Below are 26,654 nucleotides of genomic sequence, written 5' to 3'. Positions count from 1 at the left end.
AAGACAATTATTTTTAAAAGAGTGTATTTTAAATAAATTGCGTAAAGAAATATTTTTCAGAAAATTTCTATCCTTTTAAATTAATGTTCGAAGGCCTTTGCCTCTAATAAGTCTTCTCCGAAATAAATGCAAATGAATTGTGCTGCCATCTTTGGAGCTCTTTTAAAGTACGCGTATATGTATGTGGCCAATCCTTTCGACAATGAGATCTCGGAAACTACAGGCTCTAGAAAGATGACGTTTTCACTGATCGATTGCAAATTTCATGTAGATTGTCCAGTTCTAATTGAATATTTAAAAAACATGGGCACTTTTGCTTTATTTTTATTTTTTTCGCTCGACATTTTGCTCATAATTGCCGATTTTTATTTTACTTTTTTCGCACTTGCTCATAATTGCCGACTTTTGCTCATAATTGCCGACTTTTACTTTGCTTTTTTTGCACTTGCTCATAATTGCCGACTTTTACTTTACTTTTTCGCACTCACTAACACTTGCCCATCTTTACTTGACTTTTTGCCAATGTATAAATGGGTTTGTAAGGGGGACCATGTCCCCCTCTCCGGCCGCTTTTTACTGCCATTCGTTTGATCATTCCTCTCACGCGCACGTGTCTGACTCGTGTCCGACCCGCGCGTGTTTTGCGGGTAAGCGGTCTTACAGGAGAGGGAAGAGATGGAAGAACCTCGCAGCAAGTGTGGGCGAGATCTTTAAAGGGAACCTACTTTACACAGGGGCGACCTCGTCCGTCAATTCCCTACCCCAGTCCGTGCTACCTCCGTGACACCAGATACCACAGTAGTCTTACTATCACCGACAAGTACGCGTGGCATACACCTCCATTTAATGTGTCCGAAACACAGAAATAGTACATTTGTCTCATTATAAGCAGGGGCTCCTCTGTATGACGGCAACTAATCCATCCATCACCGACATGGTTTAGCTTCTCGCTCGCGTTAAACTTAAGCGTGGACGGACTCGTTTACATGACGATAACTCCGCCCTCCATCACCGCCACAATTTACCGTATGCTTTCTTTTGTTGAATTTCATTAGTTTACAGTTATGTGGTGATTTCGTTTTAAATTTTGTTGTTTTCGCTCACAATTGTGTACTTTCCAGATGAGGTATATATATATATCTTCTCTTGAGAGTGCAACAAGTGTCTTATGTGGAATGTTCCATATGCTCATAATTGCCGACTTTTTTTCGTTTGCTCATAATTGCCGACTTTACCTTTTCCCACTCGCTCACACTTGCCGATCTTTACTTCTTTTCACATACATAAAAATGTTAGCAAGGGGAACATGGTTCTCATGATAGGCAGGGGTTTCTCTATATGACGGCAACTAAGCCATCCATCACCGACATGGCTTACCTTCTCGCTCTCGTTAAACTTAAGCGTGGACGGACTTGTTTACATAACGGTAACTGTGCCCTCCATCACCGCCACAATTTACCGTATGCTTTCTTTTGTTGAACATCATTAGCTTACACTTATGTGGTGATTTAGTTTTAAATTTGGTTGTCTCAGCTCACAGTTGTGAGCTTTCTATCGACTCAAATTTCCAGACGATGTGTGTATCTTCTTTTGAGGGTACAACAAAGGTCTTATCACAACGTTTTCTTTTTAATTTTTACCCCATATATCTTTAAGTATGATAATGGTTTATTTATTTTGAACTTCACAGCTCTGCATTTCAATTTGGAATTTTTACCTACCTCTTCATTCATTTGCTGTGTTCTTCCCTTAGAAGTTACAACCGCTACCAGGTTATAGAAGGATTTTTTGTCGACACTGTATATTTCGTAAAGACAGTGATTATTATTTTCGATTTATACTTCATTCTGCAACGCACATAAGTTCTTTCTTTGGTGGGAATTGCTTCTTTCCCACACAATTGGACAAAGAAGTCTTTCATCGTTTTTTCATATATATATTTAAAACATTGCTTTTGCTGAGAACATTTCAGTTAGTGACTAACCATTTCAGTGTTTCTCCCTGACTTATTATATGCACAGTATATATTCTATAGTTATTGGGAACTGAATTAAGTGTTTTCGTTAATCGCTTATGGAAACATTACAATAGATTAGAGAAATACGGGCTGACCAGATGTCCCAGTAGCCAAAGTGGCACCAGCCTCACAGTTTTCGTAGTTCGTTATCTGTACTTTCTCACGCCAGTGTTATCGCCGTGTCTAGTGCATTATAGGCAGTTGACTAAAATTAACATAAATTGTTTTCTATATTCTGTTTGTATGTGCATACAGGTGAGTAACTGAGTGATTTTTGAAATAAACTGCCAACACTTTTCCGTTGACCATTGCAACCCGTAGTTTGAGCTTGGATGCTCAGGGAGTTCGACTCCGGTGTTGTACGCAACCACCACGCCCGTTGCGTTGGTTAAGTTTTGTGAAGGGGCACAAGCTATTTAGCCGGTGAAGGACGATTTCTTACGGCTAGCCCAACTAGTCAAATCCCAGGTCCTCAGACCTTGTGCGTTTAAAATGTTATATACGCGCCCTCCTATATCTGTATTCCACTGTGGAGATCTTCTTTTGTGTGTTTGCTGAAGATTTACCTTTACACTGCAGGACTGTTCAGCGTAACAGCTGGATTCATCGTGAGACGATCCAGACAACTTTTCCCCAGTGCGAATCCCCCAAGTGTGTTAATGGTGTGAGCGAAGTGTTTATAGTGCTATCTGAATTATAATCATATATATATAAAGGGCTATATTTCCAGAAAAGGGCAAAGCGTGCTTTCAGCGACTAAAATTGATATACATCCTCAGTGTTTAGTGTTGTGTCCATTTCTCTTTGGTATTCCTTTTTAGTGTTCTAATAAATAAGTATAGTGTTATTTAATTCAGTGTGTTTTCGTTGTTTGCATGAGTGATGTTTGTGTGCGTTATTGTCTGGATGACCGTCTGATCGTCCGTGAGGTTTTCGAGACGAGACACCCGAACCTCTCGGCGCCTAATGCTCATCTCATTATTGAGACCGACGAGCTTTTTGGGAAACAGTTTGTAACCTTTCTTGGAGAGGTCTTCGTCGTCCTGTCCAGGTAAGTTAAAGTATCAGGAGTATACTTATTGGTAATACCACGAGCCGATTACAGCGAACAGAACTACAGGCGGTTACAAATAAATGGACGCCCGAACAGCGACTTGAACTCCAGCCGGTTACAAATAAATGACGCCCGAACTACCGACCCGAATCGAGACCGTTGGTACCGACCGAACAAAAAGTAGATAAAAACGATGAGAATTTTGCTAGATTAGAGAAAGAAAGTAAAGAGTCCCGTGCTGAGAATAAAGAAAACCTAGCTAGATTAGAAAAAGAACTAAAGAGTGAGTTAGGTCAGAAGTTAGACGCCGTACAAAGGGAATGTCGCGAAAATAACCAAAGATTAGAGCGAAGTATTAGGAATGTGGAGGCCGAAAGTAAACGAAGGAACGAAATCCTCGAACAAAAATACGATGGCATCACACTTAAGATTCATGACCAGCTTCACGAAGTCAGTCATAGTACTAAACAGGCAATCGAACTCGCCACACAGACCAGCGTCGAAGTTAGGCAACAGACTGAAGAAACATGCCATCGTGTAGAACAAATAGAAACAAAAGTCTGTAAAATTCAGAATTATTTAGGAGGCTTGCATGATTACACACAATCCCTCCAAGGGCAGTTGGAATCAACCCGAGATGTGTGTCAGGCTAATAAGGAACGCTGCGTTAGTTTACATATAGATACAATCGATAAATTAGATGAGATGCATGACCGTATTGAGGAAATTTCTGAACGCGTAGAAAGGCAAGGTAAAGACATTAAAATGGTATATGAAGAGGCGAAACTGATAGATTACAATATGAAGGTAAAAAATGAATCTAACGCAGAATGTCGCGCCGAAATACGGGCAATAGATAAGAACTAGAAGAAATTAGGCGTGATATGGTAGAGCTCGCCCAGAGAGTAGAAAGTACCGAAAATAGAGCGTCAGAATTCGAACCCCGAGTAGAAACAGATACTCCTAGACAAGTTAGGCATTATAGTGATTCGGCTTATTCGGAGTGTAAGAACACCAGTAGTAGTGATAGCACAAGTGATGATTCAGAAATCAAGGTTGTATGTAACCGAAGGCGTAAGCGCGACAAAAATGTTACTTTCACTAATCGCCAGAGAAAAAATACAAAATTAAAAGACGGTGTCATGCTTAAGGAAATTCAGTGTTTTCCTAAATTTCAGGGTGATCCTTCCAGTGAATCAATTCACAATTATTTGCAAAAGCTACAGCTTACAGCTCAATTAGCCAACCTTTCTGATAAAGCTCTGTTTAAACTCATTCCACATTTGTTGCAAGGAGTTTCATTAAGTTGGTACAATATCAGGAAAGACGACTTTACTAATTATGATCAAATCAAACAAGCACTTATTGAAGCTTTCGCGGGAAAAGCTACAGTACAACACAGGCTATCAACCTGTAAGAGTACTAGGTTCGATCCCAAGGTACATAGTTCCGTACATGATTTCGCGCTAGATCAATTCAATAAACTTCGTGAATTGACACCGCAATTGCCTGAATTTCTCATACTTGCAGATGTAATACAGACTTTGCCTAATAGATTTAAAACTGAACTCTTTCTTCATTCATGTAATAATATCAGGGAGTTTTTGGCCGCAATTCAAAAATTAGAAACTTTACACGCTCAGCAAAGTCGTAGAGAAGAAAGATACAAGCAGGGTAATAATTATAATGGTAATCAAAATTTCAGTTTCCAAAGTAACCAACGAAATTTTTCGTATAATAAGAGTAATAATCAAAGGTACCAGGATCAGCGTGTAAATAATATGAGAATTGATAGGAATCAGAACCGAGGTCGTACGCGACATGACAATAGTAGAAATAATAGAAACCGATCCTCGAGATCACGTGATCAGATAAATAGTGAGGAACGAAACAGTAATCATAAAAAAAAGTAACCAAGAATTTGTGTGTTGATACAAATTTTTCTCCTAGGAGAGCGCCGCATTTCTAAGCGATAAACATGTATTCATTTTTTTTCCTTTTTGCTTTTAGTTTTTGATAGAACACCTGGACACGAAAAGAAGAGCTACGCATTTCTTTTAAAACTCCTTTTTGCTTCCAGCTTTTAACTGTTCAGCAAAGAGCAGATAACATATTTTTCTTTCTTTTTCTTGTTTTGATAAGGCAGTCGCTAGACTGTAGAACCACTTGTGTTTATGGTTACGAATAACGGGTGATACACAGCTGATTAATTCTTTTTCTCTTTTGGTATTTGCTCCGTGTAGCACTTCATACCTCAGTCAGCTGTGCATTTGTGTTGCAAACCTTATCACTGACTTACTATTAGTTTAATGTCATTAATTTTTTCTTGTTTTCATTTCAGATGTTTGAATTTAGATTTTTTAGTAAATAATTAACGTATCACATACGTAGGGGAATTGCATTTTAAAAGCAATTTGAAATCTTGGCGCGATTTCCGTATCCCCAGCCAGTGGGAAGATGTTTTGGCGTTATAATATATATTTTTATTGTATTTTAAAATTTAAATCCCTTTTTAGGATCCCTTCCCACTTTCGAAATTCTTAAATATGTTATTACATGTTATTTAGAATTAATGTTTGATTTTCTTTTAGAAAAAAAAATATCGAGATGCTTAGAATGAGAAAATTTTTAGTTGTTAGTTATGTATATATTTCTGTATTTGTAACTGAAACTTAGTATGTAATCTCATGCGTAGAATATGAAACTTTACACTTATAATCAATGTTAAATTTATTTTTCAGTGTAAATCTTAGATTTTTCATTTTGAAGTGTTTACTGTAATTTTATTGAACCTCATTTACGTCATTTACCCGATTTTGACTTATTTCAATTTCCAGGATGTGACATGATATATTTTGTTCGAAGAGAAAAGTTTAGAACGGAAAGTAGGCTAAGCCTTAAACAAGTGATAACAAACATTCCCTTGTTGGTAATAGAGTGTGCAGGAATGTCGTGTGAATAGTATAATTCTCCGAACGAAAGCAGTAATCTTTTTATTGTAGAAGGAACTATATGAACAGATATTCTGATGGTGAACGGTCGTTTTTCCCCTCATATTAATATATATGCGGAAATATGTTTAACTTCTATATTTTCTTGTAATTTCTAATTAACATTTTTTTTTGTCTTCTCTAGACCACTGAACGACCGTAGGGAAACTTCTTCGGGTAGGATATTTTATGGGGATAAATATAAATATTTTTTTTCAGGGAGGCAATTTTTCCTGGAATTGCAGATCTGTTGCAAAAATGGATGTGGCTAATCCATTGGATATTCCATAGCTAACTGTATTTTCGCCATCAATCGCAAAATATAGTTTTTCATTTCTCTTCTTCTTTTATAGTAACCCGTAACTAACCATGTGTATGCTTAGGTTAGATTTTTTTTAGTGTATGTTATTGTCTAGTAACATTTCAGCGAATATTTTAACGTTTATGAATCGTAACTATATTGTGTACTTGTATGCTAATGAGTTGTAATGTTTATTTTTCATGTTAATTTTGAGAAAATTGTATTTTAGTTCTAGTATGTCCTAGAAACTATTCGAATTCGATATAGATCCCGAAAATTAAACTTATTTTCTTTCTTTCCAACAGCATGAAGCCATAACGTTTTACGAAAATTAATTTGTCAATTATTTTGTATGCTCGATGACTGAATTTTAATGCGTTAATAAGACCATTTTAAATATTTTGTAGCGAAGATGCCTAAGAAAGTTTAACTGTCGTGAAATTACATAACCGTTTTGTAGGGAATTTAATCTGGATGTTTTAGATCGAGCAGAAAGTTGTAATGTCATTGACTATATTTTTGTTTGTATCCCATGTTTTTCTTTTAATAGGTCTCCTGTATTTTGTCTTATAGAGACATATCTTTACGATGCTAGGAGAGCATTTGTATTTTGTGTGTTTACACATTTTTCTAGGTGGAAGACGTATGTTATGTTCCAGGGAACATACGCGTAGCTTACTGAATATTAATGTTGATATTTCAGTTTTGTACAGAAACATTTTGTGCCTATGGTTGCAGGCCTTTTCTCGTTTCTAGTATTCATATGTATTGCTTGTCCAGTATGATACGTCGACTCTTCACAATCACATTGTAAAAATATTAACCTTGACGTGAATAAGATTTGAACCTATGTTAGATAGCTGTATTACTCCTAAGGCCACTGCGTTACCCCTACGCTATCAAGCCACCTGAAATTAGAAGCCAAATATTACTTACTTCAGCTGTGGTCTTTGGGACGAATCAAAGTGGACAACGAAATTGATTCGTTCGACGGCATAGAGAAAAATTAGTGCCCACTAATAAAGGAAATGCATACAATCCAGGAAAAATTACAGAAATAAAACATATTTCTCAGTAATTTCATCGTGCAAGTTCAAAAGTACTTGAATAATAATAATAATAATAATAATAATAATAATAATAATAATAATAATAATAATAATAATAATAGTAATAATAAATGTATACATTCACAGTATAATATTCTATTATTATTATTATTATTATTATTATTATTATTATTATTATTATTATTATTATTATTATTATTAACATCAATTACCCGCTTCTTTGGGTTAAATTGAGAAAAAATAGTAATGTGGTCCGTTACTCAGTCACTGTTTAGTATTACTAAAGCCCTGTTTGACATCGGTCATATTCGATGAATTTTATATATCCCCTCCCCACCCTATATTGTCTGGCACGGCATCTGCTGTGTCATTGTTGATCTCAGCGAGTCGAAAAACTGTGAATCCGACACTGATATTGGTTATTTTGATCATTTTTATATTTCTCCTCCTCCACCCAGTAAAGGGACTGAATTTGGATTTAAACAGCATGAGATGTGACACTGTTAATCTCAGCGACTCCAAAATATACAGATTCGCTACTTATACCAGTAATTTATCGTTCTTTGTTAACTGTCGCTATCCCTCTCCATCTCGTAAGTTCCAGCGTCCAAGTGATATGACAGAAACCATCTCAGGTTCGAACTTCATCTAGGTTGAAAATTTGATCAAGATTGGTTTGGTTCAAGAGTCATTAAGTTTTATTAATTTTATTTATGTATTTATTTATATATCTCGCAGTCCCACTTTTCTCTCCAAGTTCTCCCGAGAAAGTGAAATGAAAAAAATCATCTCAGGCCCGAACCTCACCTCTGTTACAAATTTGATCGTGGTGGATCCTTTGTTTCGCGAGTTATCAAGTTTTATTTATACTTTTAACTTCTCCCTCTCCTCAACCCTAAGCTATATCGTCAAAGTAAATAGATAAATACCATCTTAGGCTGGAAAATGATCTGTGTTGAAAATTTAATTGAGATCGGTCGGGTGGTTCAAAAGTGATGAAGTCACAAAAACAGCCACTTTCATTTTCAGTTTTTTTACATGTATCTCCCTCTCACCGGCCCCTACGTTGCACAGTCAAACTGAAATGGCAAAAGTAGTCCCAGATCCGAACCTTATCTATGTTGAAAGCTTTATACAGAACGGTCGGGTGGTTCAAGATATTAGGAGCCACAGACATAGTTACTTTCAATTTTAGAATATAGGTTATAATTATTTGCGTACTTTTGAACTTGCACGACGAAATTGCTGAAAAATATTATTTATTTTCACATTCTTTCCTCGATTGTAACTTTTTTATCAGTGGGCACTTATTTCTTTCTAGGCCGTCGAAAAAATTAATTTCGTTGTGCACTTTGTTGCAAATAACCTTACAGGAAGATGTCGATTCGTTCCAAAGATCAGGGCTAAACAAAGTAATAGTCGGCTTGAAATTTTAGATGGCATCATAGTGTAGGGGTAACGCAATGGCCTTATGAATAATATTGCTATCTACGAGGGCCATCCAGAAAGTGATACCTGTTTGCGATGCTTGAAGCGCTCACAACTCGGAGAGCCGCTGGGCAAGGTCAGACCGCGTCAGTTTTTTGTATGCCTGCTCTGTGCGAGGTTGCGTGACGCTAGCAGTGCCTGTGTTGTGTTTCTGCTCGCTTATAATGATTAAACGAATTGAGAACCCCGACAGTTGTGACGTGAGGGCAAATTAATTTCTTAATGCACGAAATGTTCGACCTTGTGAAATTCATCGCCAATTAAAGGAGGTGTATGGAGACAATGTGATGTACGAGTTGTCTGTTCGGCGCTGGTGTCGCAATTTCAACCTGGGGAGGGGGAGTTCGCACGACAAGGAGCGTTCAGCGAGACCATCTGTCATTACAGACAAACTGCTGAGATCAGTAGGCGAATGCGTAAGGAACGATCGGCGCATCACAATTGATGAACACCGTGAACATTTTCCTAATGTGTCTCGACTTTCTTGCGGGAAAAAGATTTGACAGCGATGAAGAACTTAAACGAATCGTGACTACATATCTCAATACGCTGGCGGCGGAGGACTATGACGCTGGAATACAAAAACTCGTCACACGGTATGACAAGTGCCTAAATTTGCTTGGTGATTATGTGCAGAAGTAGTGTAAAGTATGCTCTTTCCAATAAAAATGTGTATATTTTTTAATAAGTACTATTGTGTCTTTATTGCACAAACGGGTACCAATTTCCGGATGGCCCTCGTAACATAGTGATCGTGAAGAATCGATTTATCATACTGGACAAGCAATACGTAAGAATATGAAAGCAAACACCTGCATCATGATAGGGACGATTTACGAATGTTGGATGAGAAAGAGCGAAGGAATTACCAGGATATTCTAAAGACATCATAAATCTGCAGTATACACCTTTTCGTGTTTTCGTTCTCAGAAAGAAACACTACTCCATTTGTTAAACAAAGTTTGGCTAAAGCAATCGGTGGTGAAGTGGTAACGTGTCAGACCTCCAAATGGAAAATCTTGGTAGTGGTAATTTGTCAGATTTCCAAATTTAAAGTCGTTGTTCGAATCCCCATAAGGTAGTATAATTTTTTCGCATAAAATAGTGGCTGGGAAGAGAGATTCATTTTCTGATGAAGGACTTACAAGGCATCACTGGCGATAGTTCAAGTAAATAGTGTGTGCGTTCTATATCATACACTGCAATAGTAAGTATGCCTCATATTTATATTTGTCCCGTCCCTCTTTCTCTTTCTTGACGTTTCCCTATCTGTCTTTGCATCTTTCACTTCTCTCTGTCTCACACATACATGCACTTCATATTTCAAAGCTAAAACGGAGCAGAAGCCCGATATACCGAGACGGGTCGGGTCGGGTCAGTCGGGTCAGTTCACTTTGGTTAACTGAGTTTAGGTTGAGCTTAAACTCGACTGGAGTCCAAAGCTGCTGTTTTTCACTAGCTGCCTAATCAAAAGTAGCAATTTTAAATTCATTTTATATAAACCATAAGTCTATTTTGAACACTTGCAGCTAGTGTTTTTATGGTAAATGCTTATTTTTGTAGTTGTGTGTACCTTAATTTTTAAATGTGGAAGATTGATTTTACCAACTGACTGTAATATTAATATCTACGTCAATGTGGAGTCTGAATTTAGAACAAAACTAGAGGTTTTTTAAGCAAGGCCAAAAGAAAGGTTGGATATGGACACCAAGCCCAAGCAGGGCTGCGTTAGCTCAGTTGTAGAGAATTCATCTCCGTTGCATGGTGTCCATGGTTCGATTTCAGCTTGTGCTAAGTGGGCTTTGTGGTGGAGAAACGCCGTGTAGTGGGTTTTCTCGAGGTCCTCCTGTTTCCTCCCACTTTCTTCATTCCACCATTGCATTCATTTCTCATGGTCATCATATCCCTTAGCCTCGGGATACTACGAAATCCAGGACCAAGACTTGACTGTGCAAGACAAAGAATAAGACTCAGCATTGATGTCCAAGACCCAAGGTGCGAATTGTTAGAATTTCATTTGTGGGGCTGAAAGTGATGAAATAAAATTAGTACTTTATAATTAATTATAATACTATATTTTTAAATTTTAAATTACAAAATCCATATTATTTACCTTCTTACTTGCAACTCTATATACCTTAAAATACGTTTTAATTACCGAGAAAGAAAAATCAAAGCGGCGCTTGTCCCCGAATCATAAGAACCTATTTTGGTGTGAAAGTTGAAGAGTTGGAAAAAATCACAGGTGTTTTCCCGTTTCCTCAACCCTTATCATTGTAGTTAAACGATTTCCGTTTGTCTCCGCCAATGGACTCTTGCTACTGCCTTCTGAGAAGACCCCTGCTGTCCGAGCAGGTGAGAACAGTGACCTTGAATAAAAATTTCGTCACATAGAACTGAAGCAAGAAAAAATAAATTTCCCCCACGTTGGACACTGGTATCAGATATAAAAAATAACCAAACCTAAAAAGTGCCAAATATTCATTAAGATGCATATACAAATCCCCCCGCTTGATCTTGCTAGTGGTTAACGTGTAAGACTTCGGTAAACGTGGTCCGAGTTTTTTTAATTCCCAATGGGAGGGCATTCTGGCGTTCACCCAGTGTGTTCACTATAGTGCTCTCAAACGGGTCGGGTTGACCCGACTCGGGTCGGGTCAGCTCGGATCAGGTCGGGTCTACTTGGGTCGGGTTGTCGGGTCAGGTCAATCGGATCGGATCACGGGTCGGGTCGGGTCAGTCAATTCGTGTCACTGGTCCCGTTGGGTGGGTCATCAACCCGACCCGACCCAACACGTTGAGAGCACTACTTCTGACAGAATATATATTGACCAGCTGAAATGCGTTGGGCAGAGGGAAGTTATGAGTAAATAGATTTTCAACGATCCAGGGCGCAGTAAAATTACTTATACTGGTCATATATCTTTCTTTCTCCTTGGTTTCCACTCCTGATCTCAGGCTTTTTAGCCGTGGAATTGTATTTAATGGGAATTTTATCGCGGGTACTTTTTGACACGGGCCTTTTTGACGCGGGGCTTCTTTGATACGGCCTCTTTTAACGCGGGCCTCTTTTGAGTCGGAGCAGTTTGCAGCGCGGCCCTTTCGACTCGGGAACTTTTGACATGGGACCGTTTTGACCCATTCCTGTTTTGATTCCGATCCCTTTTTCGCAGAGCCCTTTCGAACGGGGCCCTTTTGATTCGGGCATTTCTGTGCTCGTCCTTTTGTCGGTGCCCTTCTTCGCCAAGTCTTTACATACCAAACATCATTATTCAAAATAAAGACAATCATATTCCAGGACTTTCTGCGATCGAACTGGAAGCATTCGGATCTGGTCAAAGTACCATTCAGCCTACTTCGAATTAAAGAATTCTTGACACGCTTCCGCGACTTCATTAAACTATTCAAATCGGCGCTCTTTCAGGAAGTGTTGCACTGAGCGGAAAAGGCCGTAATCTGATGGAGCACAGTTCGGACTTGTCTTTGGTCTTCCTGGCGGTGTGTGGCTTTGGATTGTCCTGCTGTATCAACGCGCGCTTTCGGATGATCAGATTCGGGTACTTTTGCTTCAAGTTGTCGTAGACCCGCTCCAGTTGCTGACACTAAAGTTCGGTATTGACGACACGACCATTCGGAACCAACTCAAAATGCACGATTCCTTCAAAGTTCCACCACACGCACAACGTTACTTTCTTGCCGAACCGAACTTGTTTTGGAACTGACGGTGTTTCTTGCCCTTTCTTAACTCATCGCTTGTCTCGATTGTGCTGGACCAGATAGACACATTTCTCGTCCGATGTCAGAATAGGCTTCCAAAAACGGTCGTCTAATGGATTATTGAGAAATTGACGGCAAATTTCAACTCGTTTGTTGGCTTGATCTTCGGTGAGTTCGTGTGGATCTTATCGCGGCTGTCTGTGAACAAAATCAAGTTGTTTCAAATGTCGGTGAATTGTCGTTTTGCCAACTCGAAGCTCAGCAGCCAATTCCTGAGTGATCGCTGAAGGCGCAATGTCTAACCCGGTTTGCAAGTCTCCATCATCAAACTTTAACGGCCGCCAGGAAACAGGCTTATCTTCAAGACTCATGTTGCCTGACACGAAACGCATGTACCACTTTGAGATCGCAGCATATGCAATTGTTCCTTCACCTTCGGCAGCACAAATCTCTTCTGCAGCTTTTCTGGTTGAGAGTCAACGCTTCCAGCAGTAGCGAATCAAAACTCGCAGCTCAATTTTATCAACTGCCATCTGGAATACACAAATGAAGAGCATCACTATAAGATACAAACACACAAAACACTTAACAATTGCATAAAATTTCAAGTTTTTGCTTGTGTTTACGAACTTTAGGGACAATTATATATATATATATATTCAACAGCTAAAATGCGGGCGGCAGTGTGAAGGTATGAGTATATAGATTATGACCGATCAGGGCACAATAAAATTAGTTACGCCACTGGTCATATGTATCTTTATCCTGATTTTCACTCCTGATCTCAGGTTTTTTAGCCGTGGAATTGTATCTGCCCACCCCTTTGACGCGGGACTCTTTTGACTTGGCTTCTTGGGACGCGCGGCCTTTTGTCGAGAGACCATTTTGACTCAGGTCCTTTTGGCGTTTGACCGTCTTGACCTATGTACTTTTCAAGCGGGGTCCCTTTTGACCCGGCTTTTTTGACCTAAGGCCGTTCTTACTCGGCCTCTTTACTCGCGAGGATCTTTTGACTCGTGTCCTTTTGAGGCGGTGTCCACTTTTTTCTCGGGTTTTTTGACATAGGGCCCTTTTGATTCGGACTTTAGTCCCGCGATGATCTTTTGACCCGGGCCCTTTTGACGAGGGGAACATTTTCACGCGATGCTTTTTCGACTCGGACACTTTTGTCGCGGGGCTACTTTTTACGTTGCTCTTTTGACGCGGGGCCTTTTAAAACCGAGCCCCGTTTTGACTCGGGCCTTTCTATCCTCGCACTTTTTCGGGCCCTTCAGACATGGAACCATATATATATATATAACGCAACAGTTGAAATGTGTGGGATAGGGGCGGGTATGAGTAATGGATTATCCAGGGCGCAGTAAAATTAGTTATGACACTTTGCATATCTCCTTCCTTCTCTTACATCTACATTATATCTGGAGATGTATGTTCTGAAAAATAGGTTACAGTGGCGATTTTAAAAAGTAAGAGGATATACGCTATCAATGATAAACTATGACTTTTAATATATATAGGTCAATAAATTAAAAAACTCTATATTGATATTTTGCCCCCCCCCCGTTCGAAATAATCCTGTGGACGGTAGTGATTATCATGTTGGTTAATTACCGTATTATATTGTGCTATACATGGGACAGATACTTCTGTGTTTTATTTAATAATAAGAACCTTATTTACATTTTTACGACCCTTGGTTGACGTCAGCGAAACATATTCACGTTCAGCATATTCAGTTTCCATTCTGAAATAAGGAGAGTGAGACGAATGAAATAATTCACGCACACATTTAGTACTTAGAAAAGTGTCCTGCGAACATGTCGTGTTAAATTCCTGAAGAATGAAAAGCGCTAGTAGCAGCTGTCAGCAGTTATTAACTTAACATATAAGAGTATAAAATGAAAAACTGAGAATACGAATCTTTACAGAGATGATAGTGTACTGATGCTTCAAATCTATGCCTTTGCTCCCTATACCTACGTTACGTCCCTCGTCAAAATAAAAAACTGTTCAAAATTAATCACAATTTTTTATGCAACCATGCCTTCCTTGGAGTACTGCACGGTCGCATACTCGTCACGGCGATGTAAAGGCACTTTTGGCGACGAGGATACCATCTCATACGAATCGTATTCAAATATATATGCTTTTATCAATTTATTTCCAACTTACTCGGCTACATTTGTTTATATGTTTGAACAATCTTTAATAAAGGTATATCTGATGTATCTTCTTGCCACTATGAATCTGATGAACAACTGTTTTTGTTCATCCATAAAATTCATTCTTTGAACGACTTATTCGACACAATTATTATAATAATGAATTATGAATATTTACTACCTTTCTAGCACATGTATTTACCTTTCTATATGTACCAGCTTTTTATTTGTATTCTTCAACGTTCTGCATGAGGTCCGCAATCAGCTTATGTCTCACTATAAAATTAACAAAGAATTACCAATTTTAGGATTAAAATTGTGGAAATTATGATCTGTGCCGACTTATGTTCGTAACATTATTATTTTTCAAAATTTGACAAGCTGCATGTTCAGATATATATCGCACCATTATTGAAGCAGTATATAAATTTGTAGTACTTTATTATTGTTACATGTTGCTCTGGAGTAAGCTAAATAAAATAAAAAAATAATTCTTGATTCTAAATGGATAGAAGGATTCAAATATAGAATATCAATATTGCATACCAAAAGACTTTCAATAATAACTTAGATGCCGAACGAAAGCATTTATCTTTTGTTGCTGTTGTGTTTAAAACGTATTACATTGCAATATGTTCTAAAGTATTGAAGTCTAAATTATATAAGATAATAGTCTTGTTCGTTGTATTTTTTGTTAGAGTAACATGGCTGCTTAATCTGAGAGTAGCCAGTGTTTGACATTGCAATCCTGATGATGAAGTTCAGAATGAAAACGAAAAGTAATGAGAGATGGCTTATTTCGTCACTAGAAATGAATAATTTTACTTACATCAATTTGTTTCTTTTTCTTCTACCAATACTTAGGACTTTGCAGAAAATCCCTCGTCTTAATTTAATGTAGAAACATTAATATTTAACAATCTTTATTTTCTAAGACAGTTTTTTCGTAATTCTATGTAACAGTCTACATTTAAATATGTTAAAACAATCTTTGTGTGTATGCACCGGCAATGGATATGATTTACGTGAAATATTTTATAGAAATTACGAAATATTGAAAAAAATTTGCATGTAGTTTTTAAGTGTTCTCCAACTTCAAACATTATTTATTACATATCATCGACCGACAAAATAGAAATACTTATATGTGTTTAATTTCCTACTTTCTACAGCTGACTGTTCAAGTAAGTATGCAATGTTGTTTTATTACAAATCAATATATAGGAAATCAATATATAGGAATATATCTTTTAATAATAACTTTACTAATAATCTACAAAATAGTGAAATGTTACAAAATAGTGAAGTGAAAATGTTAATTTTGTTTACACTTTAAATTTTCATTATTATATACACGCCATAAAAATATAGCGGGATCCTCTATATCACTAGAACTACCAGGAAATTATTTATACTAGAACTACCAAAGGGCCATATTCACCGATTGCATTTTCGAGTTTTTTTAAGTTTGAAATTTAGCGTTATTCTGGCACCAAGACCTTTGGTGTAACTTGATATAAACATTAGTATGCATTGGAATCCACACTAGCTTTAACCAGGTATTAAACCATGGTCTCCCACGTCCAAAATTGGACACTATCTGAATAAATGTACAGTCGAAATCTTTTTAAGATAAACTCAGGAACATTTATTATACCAATAGGTTTCGCATTTATTTAAAATATAAAATGTGAGCATATAAGCAAATACAAGTTACAAGAGAAAATCAAAATTTTGACAATAGTATTATATTGAGGCATGTAGTTATAAATTTCAATGCACTGATTCCGCTCATGTCCCAATTTGGTTCTTCTTCCTTTTTCCGGTAAAGTTGTTGATGCTGCTAGCAAATCTTTCGAAACACGCTTTTGTCTCACTCTCTCAGAATGTTCCTTTGCCAACTTGAAAATACAGAACTTCTCCAATTTACTGTCTACTTATATGCCTATTTGTAATACCCTTGTATAGGATATGAGAGTTTATGGCGGCCAAACCAAGTAAGTTATAAAAGAGCTATACCGACCATTTTCTTTTAACAACCTTCACAGAATATTTGCTATACATCTGGCCTATAATGTCTACACCAATTTTCTGCTGATTGTAAAACAAAACTTTCAGTTTTCTTATTTCCACCAACACTCATTACATGTACGTTAGTGTGGAAGGTGCTCAAAATCAGTACTCTTGTATTTCTTGCATTGATATGTGGTGAGTGTGATGTCGTCCATGGTTTTGAGTAGACTGTGGTATACAAATCTTTATTATGGAATCGTACGGAAGCTGGAACTTTTCTCCTGTTGCTTCGTATAGTGTAAATCAAATTTATTGTTATTTTTAGTTCCCTTGCAAGATATAAAGACGTAAAATTGTTGTCTCAAATTACATGCAATTCCGAGTTTCAAAAGATGTAAAACTATATGTTCAGCAAGAGGAATGTTCGTAAGCCTCTTTTCATCTTTTCCTAGATACGGAAAACTATTTAGTATATATTTGTTCTTCGCTTCAAAAAGCATCCAAAATTTGTTGCCATATTTATTCGGCTTGCTACCCATGAACTGAATAAATGGACCACAAGATTTCATTGGAAAGAACCGCTTACCAATAGTGCAATAAGTATGGGAATTGTAGTACCTTCCGGAATTTTCCATCAACTGACAGCAAACATCAGAAAATAAGCAAAACCAATATAAGACGCAATAAGTTTTACGTCTTTCGCTCCTCTTAGATTTGAGATAAAATGTCATTACTTCTTCAAACCTTTTTCTGGGCATTACATTCCGAAAGAAGCTGCAGCCCAAGCTTTCCAGACCAGACACATTTTACACGTAACGCTCTTCATCCTGGTTGCTCCACGGAAATACAGTAACACAATAATTGCATCAAACTCATCGGGAAAAACTGACTAGTTAGGATCATCTAAAACTTGACGGGCCTCAACTTCTGTATACTTCTTTATATTTCGCAGTAGAGTATTTGTTATAAGCAGTCTGAATGCACTTGCACAAGCATCATCCACTTGCACGAGCATATTACGCGTAACGAGTGATGTTTGTTCTAGTTTGATACGAACTATATTATGTTCGTGTAATCTTTCCCATGTCTTCTTGTTTACATCTACTATCGTCCACACAGTCTGATCCCCAGTTCACTTCGTTTACCAGTAACTTCAGTAGAATTATCTTGCTCATATTCTTCACTTGAATCATTATTAGAATCAGTATATTTGACATCTTTGTCATAACTACTGGAAAAATGTATTTTCCGAGGTCTGTAACATCTTTCTTTTCAATCCAGCTCTTACTGTCAGTAGTAGTATCGTCAATACCCTGTAACTCTGCTAGAAACGCTGCTTCTGCATGTCGTTTACTATCTGAAGATTTCATCATTCGCAAACACTGAAACACGTTCTTTAAACAACTACCACAAATCAATAGTTGTTCACAATTGTTTCAGGGACATCAATAATACACCTTGATAAAACGTATAAACAAGAATCAAAAAAGGCATTTTTATCGAGGGTAAAAAAAATAGGAAGTGAAATTTGTGGTGGGTTTCTGGAGGTTACCCTGTTTCCTCCCACTTTTTCATTGCACTTTTCCATTCGTTTCTCATCATCACAGTCGCATTTAAATTAGCCGGCACAATGGTGGGACGTAAAACTCAAAGATTTCATTTTCATTTTCAAAGTAAATAGGTAGGTATCACAACGACCCCCGTGGTAGTTCGAGGTAAATAATCATTTTTAAAGAAAACAAAATATTATTGAAATATGGTATTTAGGATATAATCATACTGGTTATAAAGAAGAAAAGTGGTGCAATATCTTTTGCATATTTTAATTAGTGTTCAAATTAAAAGATGATGATCGACGGTGAGGGATCAAAATGACCCCATTGGTAGTTCGTGTGATACATGCAACTTCTTGAAATGTTTTGTTCTTGTTTACATTTCATCATAGTATCATAAAAATACATTTCGTTACGTATAATTACAATCACTTTTGGAGGTAAGTAACTTCTGCAATGTTGAAAACGTAGTAGTCTCAAAAACATTTTGCAATGTAAAATTGCTGAAGATGGTATTGCGATCTAAAATGTATATTAAGGAATCAGTTATTGAAATGGAAGAGATAGTTATTTATGATATTTTTAGAAATGGGGGCTTAGAAATAAAGTCACTCTTTAGATACAATGTAATTCTATTCGTGTTCATTTGTAATTAATCCTATTATGATCATAGTATTAGACAGTTCAGCAATTTTGACGTGGATTGCTACGTTTGCGTTAGAAGTAAGGCATTAATACATGTAATAGTGTCAGTTAAAGTTTGATATGCATTTGAAATTTGTACTCATTTCAGAAAATGCAATTTCAAAAAGTTAACTTTGTGTAACATTATTGGTCTGTTATTTTCTCAGAGTACGTCTGAGCGGTATACACTTAAGAATATTGGTACACTAGCTTAAATTTATCAAAGGGTATCAAGATAAATGATCTACTAAGTATGAAGAAAGAGGCACAATCTACACATATGTTCCTTGCGGATATTTGTTAATATTTGTTGCTGGTGAGGTGTGTATGCTGTATGGGTATTACTACATTATAGCATCAACCATTTACGAAAGAATGGATGCGACCAAGTGGCAAAATTTACCATTGTGTTCGAATCTCAAAATGGTTAACCGTATTATAAGTGGAGGATATTTGCTTTGTTCAAATCAACGGTCAGTTTTGTTTATGGAGAGTGCAGGAGCAAAACAGCAATAATCTTTTCCAAAACTGGCAGCATCCAACAGAAAGTTAAAACTATCAAAAACAACTGTGGGAATGTATCACCTTATAGACCAATAACATAGTAGGCCTTTCATCACAATTTGTTTCTAGATGTTTTCTTATAACGAGAGATTTCTCTTATTACTATCGAACTATTATGACCAGTATTCAAACCATAATTTTAGCTTGTTTCTACCACTTCGGTTTTTGAACAGACCAGAAGTGAGATATGAACTTTGTTAATCCTACGTCAAGTTAATTGTTGGAACTCGACTGTTTATGTATATTACTCATTTTATTACAATTTTGTTAATCGACAAAACTATAAATCTCCTCCACGCAGCATTAGTAGAAGTGGGAGTGAAGATGGAACAAAGCAGAATTATTTATACCCGTTTTGAGTATATTCCTTCTTAAAGTTCTCCAAATAATACAAACACACGCGTGAATATATATTCCATATATTGTTATGAACATAGGTTCTAATCTCAACGGTTTCAGAGCTACAGGTAGTATACCATTTTTTAAATTCTAGTTATTTATTACTACTCTGTATTTATCCTATAGCCCTTAAAGGATCCTTGCTTTTTGGGCTATTTTTAGACTTTCAGTCAAGCAGCTACTGTATCGTCACTATTTATCCTAGGATCACGGTTCATACCTCATTCTCTTCAGAAAAGAGCTTGCTTTCAAATGGTACCACTTGCATGCTCATACCATATACCAGAAGCGGGAAAAAATGTCAAAGTGAAAATTTCGGAGGAAAAATTTTTTTCTTGACCTTTGGCCCCCCTGGACCCCCATGTGTGATCGTAGTCATCTAAAAAAATCTGATAAATAGTACTTGGTATACTGAATGTATGTGCCAAATTTCAAGTTTCTATCTTGAATAGTAAGGGCGGGAGAATGTTTATGAAAAATTCCCACAATGCCCCAAATTACCATAAAACACTATGATCTCTGGGAAAAAAATTCCTGAGACATCCCTAATTACCCTAGGACTATAATCCGCCAATCATTCTCTTCAGAATAGAACTGTCTTTCAGGCAGTACCATTCACATGTCTCCATCATGTACCTAACGCGGGAAATTTCTGAAAAAAAAATTTGGGGGGCAAAATTTCCTTTTTCTCAACTTTTTCCCCTCTGGACTCCCCCTGTTTTTACGCAGAAATCGGAAAAAAACTTCTGGTAAATACTACTCGGTGGACTGAATGTTTGTGCAAAATTTCAATCTTCTACGTGAAATGATAGGCCCGCCAGAAAAAACATTCCCTACCATGCCTCACTTTTACTCTATACAGAAGTATATTCGGATAAAAATTCACTGAGACGGCCCTAATTACCCTAGAATAATAATTCAACCGTCGTTCTCTTCCGAATAGAATTGCCTTTCAGGCTGTATGACTCACGTGGTCCTATCATGTATGTGAGGCGGGAAAATGACGAATAACGGGATTTTTGGGGTAAAAAATCCCTTTTTTAACCCTTTGCCCCTCTGGTTCCCCCTTTGTTTTAGCACTGACGTCAGAACAAAAAATCTGGTAAATACGACTCTGTAGACTGAATGTTTCTTCAAAATTTCAATCTTCTACGTAGAAAAATGAGCCCGCCAAAAAATATTGAACATAGGCTTAGAAAATGAGAAAAGAAATTTTTGATTTATGACGTCATCACCATTTATGTCTGGACGCAGGACGGTCTGAAACCATACGTAATGTCTTTTACAAGGCCTCTGGACTTGGAAAACAAAAAAAAACCGGACGAAAAAGCTCAAATAGAAGAGAAATAACGCAATGTACCATGAAAAACGCGTATGGTACAGATTGTACCATAGGATCCCCAAAGTGATAGAGGTGAGACATAGATAATTTAAAAGCTGATGAAAAATATCCTTTCCAAAGGTAGAGAACATATGACAATGGTGTGTGTGGAAGCGAAGAGGTTGAGGGAAATTTGGGAATCAGTGTTTCCTTCCAATTCCCTTACAATAATCTCAACTTTCTCTCAATAAACCTCTTACCAACATTACTACTTTTCATTAAAATTAAAAGAGATGAAGCGTTGTGGTGACTAGTTGGATTCTACCTAAAATGTAGAATTTTATAGTTGACTACATATTGTATCATATGGTTTTGGAATTTCATATTTGGTATATTTATAGGAAGAGCGTAATAGCAAAATTGATTATACAAAATAGAAAAACTCTTGGTATAGAAGGTAAATATTGTTGGCACATGAGGGAAAACATACGTCAAATGACACCTACTCTGGTCAATATCAAGACAAGATAGCTTTGCATATCAAGATTCGTTTACACTCAAGGTTTGACCCTAATAATCCACATGTCGAAAAAAATATCAATGTCATTTTTCTCAACACCATCGGCAGAGGCTTTGACGGGGAGGATTCCATGAAGAAACCAAAAATCTTAAAATTTTACAACCAAACAAACAGCGGAGCTGACGCCATAGACAAATTGGTTCAAACATACATCTGTAAGAAACACACACGTCACTGGCCAATGGCCCTCTTTTATATTGGCATTAACGTAGACGCTCTCAATGCATGCACATGCTACTTATCTCAACATCCTGACTACTATTCAGCCATGAGTAACAAACGCCGTGTGTTTCTAACTGAGTTGGCGAACGAACTGATTCTTCCCTTCATGAGATTGAGGCGCCAAAGTTTGAACCTGAAGAAAACAATAATTGAGGCAACGAAACTTTGCTATGTTGAGCAGGAAACAAAGGCTTCGCTCCACACATCTTCGTACAAGAGGGTAAGATGTCAAATCTGTACAAAGCCAGATGACATGAAGACTTAAAATTGTTCACAGCAGTGTGCTAATAGTGTGCTCTGAATGTGAGCGAAGTGTATTGGGATAATAAGAAAAACGCTGATACTTTTTTTTACATGTTTCTGCCATTCCGCGTTCCCGTTTCTCCTGGGTCCGAACATTCGTCTCAGGATTTTGTTCTCAAATACTTCCAGTCTATGTTCTTCTCTCAGTGTAAGCGACCATGTTTCGTATCCATATAGAACAACTGGCATGATTATCGATTTATATAAGCTTCAAATTCCTCGACAGAATTCGTGACCACCGCAGATTTTGAACCGAATAGTAACATAATTCCCTGCTTTTAGTCGACATTTAATTTCTTTTTAATTAGTGGATATGATTTCCTTCTGTTAGTAGATATTTGAGTCCAAGATATTTGAAACTATTAACTTTAGCAAAAGTATTATTTAATATTTAAACGCATCTATAATTCGATGTATTACGGTTCCAACGCAATTCCGTGTATTTATTTTTTACTGCATTTACTTCTAAGCCCATGTCCTTGCAAGATAATAAGATCTCTGCATTTCAATCTATTGTTCTCCTATCACCCCCTATTAAATTTACATCATCACCATATGACATAAGCTGGTGAATACCGTTCAGCTCTAGACCCTGGTTTCTTTGATTTTCCTGATAGCGTATTTCTGAACAAAGTTAAATAAGAATGGCGACTTTACTTTGGGATTTATTTAAACATATCTTAATTAATCTAATTAGCTATCTCGGTATTTCAAGTCCTGTAAGAACGTTGTATATTGTTTCTCTCCTAACCGAGTCGTACGACTTTTGCTATCGACTCTCGAAGCAAGAGAAATTAATGCGCATATTTTATTAAATTTATAACTAATTCTTAGTGATAAATCTATCAATTCGCTTCTATGTAAGAGCTTTTGCAATAGATGTCATCTCTTAGACGCCAAAAGCTAACTTTTCGTGTGTATGTGTGCGTAAGGAAAACAATAGCCTTTTGTTTCAAAAGTACTGGAATTTCTTTCTGCGTAGTTGAATGGAACATTCTAGAAGTTGCTATGTCATGCCATGTATCCAACCACTTCTAAGTACAATCGTGATAGGACAACTTTTCAATTATTAACCAATAGGAAATAGCGTTATGTCCAGTACTTGCTTACTAATCACGTGCCTTGTGGTGATCGAAAAGTGCGCCAAGTAATCGGGCGTCGACAATCAAAGAAAAGACCAGGCATCTCAAGCGTGAGGAACTATGTTAATACAAAATCATGATTTAAATAAAATTAGATCGTTAAAAGTCATTAAACGAATTCTCCACGTTCATGTTTTTCTTAGGCCCAATACCAATTAAAAATTAGTGTAAAAAAACTTTCTTATTAGTTATGTTGTAGTTATAATACCAGATAGAATTATAGGATAGTGCGAAAGGGAAGATAACGCTTCAGAAAAACATTTATAATAATTTAATAAGTAATTTAATAAGGTATGTTTAATGCAGCTATAAGAAGCTAATACTGGGACCGTCCCAAGAACGTTATTAATAGGAAAGCGCCGTAGTGACAAGATAAAGTAGCTTTTCTTTAACCAGTGCGCCAGTCTTACGGTCGCGTCATAATAATAATTTTTAAAAAAGTAACGAAAGATAACCACTCATAATACCGTGCACAAAAGGTTATTGTAAAAAGATAAATATATATATATATATATATATATATATACATTTAGCTAGATAGGGAAACTATTAAGGAAAAAGTAATCTACAATTTTTATATATGCGAATTTCTGCTTTTTTAAATTGTATATTTGATACAAATAGTACAAGTTTCATTTCATGGTGTTCATGTTTAACGTTTGTTCATGTTTTAGTTTATATGCATATATCAAATTTATGGTGTCAATTCTTTCATGTAAAACAAATTAATTTTGTAGTTAAATATAAGTATTTAAAGCGAACTCCCGGTGTTTGAGTTGTTATTTAATTTTCTTTAACTATAAAGCCTACTTTTGACGCGAAAGTTTAGGTTGCGGCATGTACTTCAACTTAATATATAAGTAGTAAACTAACCCTCGCGGTATACAGTAATAAGCACGGAAATAGGGTAAAATTAGTATTCATTTTCTTTTTAAATCTTCAATTAGGACAGTTTATACGCAGCCAACCACTTTGCGACCAATCTTGTCATTCAAGTTCTCCCAAGCTTGAATAAAGGTTAGGAAAGCGTGTTTATGCATCCTGACGAAGGAGCTAATTGAAAAAGTTTTACTTTGTAATTAACGTAGGCTATAAGTGCAAGGCGAATTCACACGAACTCCTTCATCAAACAATACATAATTAATTGGTGCCGGAACCCGGAACACCTTTACCATAGTGCTAAAAAGTTCTTTAAGTTACCGTTATTAAATATATTAAATATATATATATATATATATATATATATATATATATATATATATATATTTATATATATATATATATATAATAATAATGATGATGATAAGTTTGTGCATTACTAGTGTGAAGTGTATGTTTTCTTTAGTGGTTATGTTTGTGTATTACTTGCATTATTGTCATTCTAGAGAGAAATTAAGCTACATTTGGAGAAATTATTAGCTTCCTTTAGAGAAATTATTAGTTCACTTAGTGTCAATTAACAGAATCATTTACAATGGCAGATGCTGCGCAGTTGAAAGAAATGCTTATCACTCTGCTCGAAAAACAGTCACAACAATTAAGTATAAAGTTGGAAGAAAATAATGCTAGTTTAAGGGAAAATCTGGGTAATAAATTTAAAGAATTAGATGTTAAGTTAAAAAGAACGAGTAAAGACATAGTGCACACTAATAATGCTGTTGCTAACATTACCGCGCACATTCAGGCCATGGAGGAGAAAATCGAGAAATATAGGGATGAATGCAGGAGGAATTTGGAGTCCGGAAAGGGGCAGATTCAAAGTTACCGGGCCGAAGTCGCAAAGAATCGTGAATCGAACCAAGAAAAATTTAAAGAACTAAAGTACAAGCAAGCGTTATTAGAGTTTAACGTCAACAAACATCATACTCAAGTAAATAATCAGATTTTAAAATTCGAAGCAACGATAGGCGCCGGGAATACGTATATTCGAGAAACTATGATAGGGTTACGGAAACAATGTTGCCAGGTAAGCCAAATGCAGGATGACATCGTTGAAGTTAAAAAGGTAGCTTTGGAAAATACAGATAATATCAGGCAGGCAATAATGCGAGTAGATTGGAAACCCACACAAGTCAGTCCATCCAGGACGTTATCCAACAGGTGCTAAATATCCCCGCTCGATTAGCTGTTAAATCAGAAATAGATCAGGAAGTTAAGAGTAGAGTTTTTAAATTGGAACAAGAAATGGGCAATTTACAAAACAATATTAATCAAACGAGTAATACGAGATTCAACCGCGACTCAAATAATTTTACGTATGAAACTGACGATAGTAGTGAGCACGAGAAAAGCAGTGAAGGTTATGTATCCGACCATTCGGAGACCAAGTTAAAGGGTAATACATCTTTTCGTGAAACGTGCAAACCTTACCTTCTTATCATTATTCAAGAAATTCGAAATTTACCGACATACAGTGGAATGCCAGATAAAGAGACAGCCAAATCGTATTTGCGCAACCTGCAACCCAAATTAGATCTTTTGAATGTACATGAAGATGCGGTGTTGCCAGTATTACCGAGTTTGTTGCAAAACCCGTGTTTAAAGTGGTTTCGAACACGCCAGCGCTTGTTTACTAATTTTAAAGAATTTAGTCATGCTTTAGTTAATGCGTTTAAATCTGAAGCCATTGTAGTGAGCAGATTGACCGCTTATGAAATACCTCGTTTGATCCGAGAGTACATGGTTCAGTTTTAGAATTTGCAACCACCCAATATCGTGCATTAAGTGATTTAAATCCAGAGAACACGCTAGCAAAAGTACTAGCCAGCATCGTGCCTACATTGCCATATAAATACAGAGAAATGTTTCTTTCTACCCGTGCACAGATTTCGCGCAATTTATTGCCAGTGTTAAACGTCTTGAGTCTTTACGACAGCCTAATGAAAAAGGTTACAGGCGGGAAGGTAACGATTATGAGAATCGAAACAAACCGTATCAGTCTGTTAGGGTACAATATAGTAGTTCGACTACAGATAGGCCTAATAAGAAAAATAATAATAATGATCAAAAAAGCAGAAATTCAGACCAAACCAACTCGGGAAAAAACAATCGGCAAAATAGGCGTGGACAGCATT

Source organism: Thermobia domestica, chromosome 4, assembly GCF_964235325.1.
Source record: "Thermobia domestica chromosome 4, izTheDome1.hap1.1, whole genome shotgun sequence".
In the NCBI taxonomy this organism is placed as follows: domain Eukaryota; kingdom Metazoa; phylum Arthropoda; class Insecta; order Zygentoma; family Lepismatidae; genus Thermobia; species Thermobia domestica.
The sequence above is the reverse complement of the archived record's forward strand: the minus strand, read 5'-3'. Positions refer to the sequence as shown.